Raw genomic sequence first — 5,000 nt, 5'->3', positions numbered from 1 at the left:
AGAAGGTATTAAAAAATATAACAAATCATATCAAAACTGAGAACCCCTTTGTTTTTTCATATCCAAAGACCATAGGAAGCGCCCTTATTAATGTTTATCAAAATAAAAGAGAGATAGAATCCGGCGTTTACAAAGTACCATGCAGGGATTGTGAAAAAGTGTACGTTGGGCAAACTGGCCGTTCGCTATCTCAAAGATTATCCGAACACAAAAGATCTGTTAGATATGAGTATGAAAACTCAGGGATTTTCATTCACCTTAGGGATTTAGGGCACCAGATTAACTGGAGTGAGTCGTCTTTGCTTTTTAAGAGTACCTGTCCGTACAGAAGGAAAATCCTGGAATCAGCCATCATAAATCAATCAAACACAATGAACCTATGTGGGGGCCAATGGAAAGCTGACACAGTGGACAATACTCTTCTCAACCCTATCATTAAGAAGATAATCCACGGAGACCGGCCACCAGACATGCATCAGAGGTCAAGACTTCCTCTAAGCGGCTCAACAATAAGAACACGCACCTGGATGTAATTAAATTTGGCTAATCCTTCCAGCAATTATAACAACTATAGAACAATTGAACACACCCTTTTGCTTTCATATATAAACCGTCACTCTCCACTGTAAGCCTCACTTGTACTTTACATCCTGAAGAGGGTCGATGTTTATTGACCGAAATATAGTGTGATTTATTCATATTTCCTGTGTTTCTTTTATGGGCCTTTTTGAAAAAACATATATATATATAATATATATATATATATATATATATATATATATATATATATATATATATATATATATATATATATATATATATATATATATATATATACATGAGCATATGCGTGTATGTGTGAATATATATTTCTTCTGTATCTTAAACGAAAAGTTTATCATTGCCATAAAATTCGGAAACCAACGAATGCTTCCGATCCTATATTCCCGAACTCTCCTGGAATACATTGTAATATGTTTAATATCCGGGATGGAATGGAACCAACTGGATATGATTCCCGAACAGAGTTGAGATTGAAGGTGGTTTCAGTAAATAAAGCTGTATGGAAGAGGAATCTATTTCCTCTGAGATTATTAGTTTTTTTTCGGCATTTGGTAATTATATCAATGACGTCACTTATATTGAGGATTTATCCTCAAAACTATATTTCTTTATATATTGGAAGCATTCGCTGCAAGCAATGATATATATCTGCATGCAGCAAGACGCATATGTATGTACGAGGGGTTGCGGAAGAGTTCCACTGGTATCGTGAAAGGTTAGAGCTGTTACTTTTACAGTGGAGGTAGGACAACTATTTAGAAGATAGACAAATAAAGCATCTCTCTCTCTCTCTCTCTCTCTCTCTCTCTCTCTCTCTCTCTCTCTCTCTCTCTCTCTCTCTCCTACACAGCTTGACTTCGTTGTAGGAATCTTACGGGTCGAGCCCTTTATGCAGGACAGTGCACCACCACACACAACACGTGAAACTCTACGGAAAATACGTGACTCTAGCTTCGAATTGGTCGACCACCTGCCTAATTCCCAAGCCCTGGCCCCCTCCTATTATCACCTCTTTCCACAACTGAAGGAACATCTCAAGGGAACGAAATTTCACTCTGATTTGAAAATATTACATTGTCCTGCAAGAATAGCTTAACCCATAAGTTTCATACAACGACGTCAAGCTGTGTAGGAGAGAGAGAGAGAGAGAGAGAGAGAGAGAGAGAGAGAGAGAGAGAGAGAGAGAGAGAGAGAGAGATGTTTTTTTTTCTATCTCCTAAATAGTTGTCTCCTGTAAAAGGGTGCTACTATAGCGTGAGGTCTACCACACTATAGCGTGAGATCTACCTCCCGTTAGTACTATAGCATGAGGTCTACCGCTGAATTATTCGTCCCTCAGAGAAAAAACACATTTCATACATTTGTTTAAGCAATACACACTTAATTTACACATGTCTTAAAAATGACTTAAATAGATAATTGGATTTCTAATTACATTAAAAAAAGGAATAAAGGTAAAAATAAACATGTTATCATATATTTCCATACATTTATTCTAGCGATACACTCTTCGAACATCAAACAGGTTATCATATATTTCCATAAATTTATTCTACTGATACACTCTTCGAACATCAAACAGGTTATCATATATTTTCCATACATTTATTCTAGCGATACACTTCGTACATCAAACAGGTTATCATATATTTCCATACATTTACTCTAGCGATACACACTTCGTACATCTTCTAAGAATTACACAAATAGATCATTGGAAGTTTTTTTCATCACCTTCCAGCAAAAATGATTAAGATGAGACTGGAACAGCTGACGACCAACACCTCGCATTAATCTCTTCACAATCATCATTTTAGCGTCCAACCACGATCGCTCAATTGCCTGTGTGTGTGCTCCTGTTGCTGGTGGTTCACTGTAGAATACTGATATCTCTTTTAGGCCGAGGGAAAAACTGATTTAGGAGATCTATTTGCTTCCTTTTATATGGGCAGGTGACGTTTTTGATGGATTTGGGCAGTCCATGGTTAGGTGCGGGGCTCTAGGACGCTGGTCACGCGGTAGACCTCACCCTCCACCTGGGTAGGCGACATATGGCGGTAGACCTCACACTATAGTAGCACCTGTAAAAGTAACAGTTCTACCCTTTCACGATACCCATGACGTCAGGAACATCTCATCACCACGTCGTTTGTACTAAGAGGGATAAGTTACTACGATTTATGTATGTAAGCATTTATTTACCCAAAGTTGCATAACACCCGGATTTCTAAGAAATGTTTCCCCATTGGCTTTTTAATAAACAGCTAAATATCAACAACAAAGAGCTATTGGATCTGCCTCAATCTTTTCACCTCCCACTGTATTTTAACACTTTTCTCTCCAATCCTTCCAATCCTGATTCCCCCCTCCCCTCCCCCACTTATCCTGTAAACTACAAAATTACTTCACTTTAACAAGTCTTGCAGTTATGATTTTATTTCAATAATAAATACGTCTATAATATTCTTCTTATGATTAAAGAAATATTTTAACGCTAATTATTTTCATACATTTTTGAAAAAGAATAAACCAATTTTTAATTTTTTCTAATGCTTCACTGTTGAATATTTCAGAGGCGTTAACCTCGTAAATATTTGGTTTTCATTTAGCATACCAAAGTAATTAACGCGCTTTAAAGGATGTTGCCTTCGAGGAATCTAAAAATCCTTTTCTTTAGGGCAATGTAGCCAACAACAACGATGAAAAATGTAATGGATGAAAGTGTTTTGTAATTAAGACGATCTCATTTAGTTTCCGCATAGCATACAGATTTTGCACTCTAGCGGCATTTTGCAAATTTGAATATTCAGGAAAATGTTGGGGCTGCTAAAAAAATACGGATGATCAAGACGATCAAAAGTTTGCTTCTCTCTCTCTCTCTCTCTCTCTCTCTCTCTCTCTCTCTCTCTCTCTCTCTCTCTCTCTCTCTCTCTCTCTCTCTAAGGTTTTGAGGCTATGTTATGTGCATCTTATATACAAGTTTCCTTATGACTGAATCTTGTGCATCATCTTCATAAAAACATAAAAATAACTGTTTCATACCAAATTCGAGTTACAAAATTTATATCTTTTTTATCTTTATCACTGGAAGGAATTTAGTTTAAAGTAATGTAAAAAAATAATAAATGATCTAAATAATTGTTGACGATGTACTATTTTCGGATCCATGGTTTATCGTTATGCGAGAGAATCTTCCAAAGCTCACCAAATTCGGTTCAGTATAGCATTGTCGGACAAAAAACATAATATATAGATTTTTTTTTTTTTTTTTTTTTTTTTTTTTTTTTTTTTTTTTTTATTAGGTGAGGAATATGGAATTACGCCAATTCCTATGGTTTACAATAGCCGAGACCTAATTCCATCGGGGAATTATTACAAAATTAAAGGTTTCAAGGTCACTCATGAAAAGCAAGGGACAGGACACTGTCCTAGAGACTGACTATATACAAATATGATCAGCGCCTAAGCCATAAGGCTAAGACCAGTGAGGGCCAGGCAGCAGTTTCTAATGGGCTCCCTCTAAACCCCACATTCTTAGTTCACAAGGATGGTGAGATTGCAAACGTTACTAGAAACTATCAAACTTCAGCAAATCGCGAATTCCCATCCAACAGAATGTCAGACTCTGACATTTCCAATACAAATTTGCTGGCATCCCCTATTATCATTATTATTATTATTATTATTATTATTATTATTATTATTATTATTATTATTATTATTAGTAGTAGTAGTAGTAGTAGTAGTAGTAGTAGTAGTAGTAGTATTACTTGCTAAGCTACAACCCTAGTTGGAAAAGCAGGATGCTATAATCCCATGGGCTCCAACCGGGAAAATAGTTCAGTGAGGAGAGGAAACAAGGAAAATTAAAAATATTAAGAACAGCAACAACATCTAAATAAATATTTCAATATAAACTCTAAAAACTTTAACAACACTAGAGAAAGAGAAATTAGATAGAATAGTGTGCCCGAGTGTACCCTCAAGCAAGAGGACACTAACCCAAGACAGTGGAAGACCATGGTATAGAGGGTATGGCACTACCCAAGTCTAGAGAACAATGGTTTGATTATGAGAGCTTCATATCCTTTAATGAAATGTTTATCGATACTCAATTGATCATTTTATGTTGGCATCGCATATATCGGATGGATCACCTGTTTAATAATGGGAATTTATGGAAGAGATGGGAATATCATCATTTCTATATCTCTATATTTCTGTAAAGTTACGTTCCCTTACTTAAGATACAATTAATTTTTATTTTAAATAGAGCTGAATCAAATAACACCAAATTTAATTTCTTAAATGGATTTCCTTTTCTTTTAAAATAAAATCAGCTCAAAATAATATTAATGTTATGTCTATTATATCAAAATTCATCATTTTTGTTTTAATAAGTAGAAAAGAGTACTCAAAATCACATAAAGTTTTAT

This window comes from Palaemon carinicauda, chromosome 12, assembly GCF_036898095.1.
Source record: "Palaemon carinicauda isolate YSFRI2023 chromosome 12, ASM3689809v2, whole genome shotgun sequence".
Taxonomy (NCBI): Eukaryota; Metazoa; Arthropoda; class Malacostraca; order Decapoda; family Palaemonidae; genus Palaemon; species Palaemon carinicauda.
The sequence above is the reverse complement of the archived record's forward strand: the minus strand, read 5'-3'. Positions refer to the sequence as shown.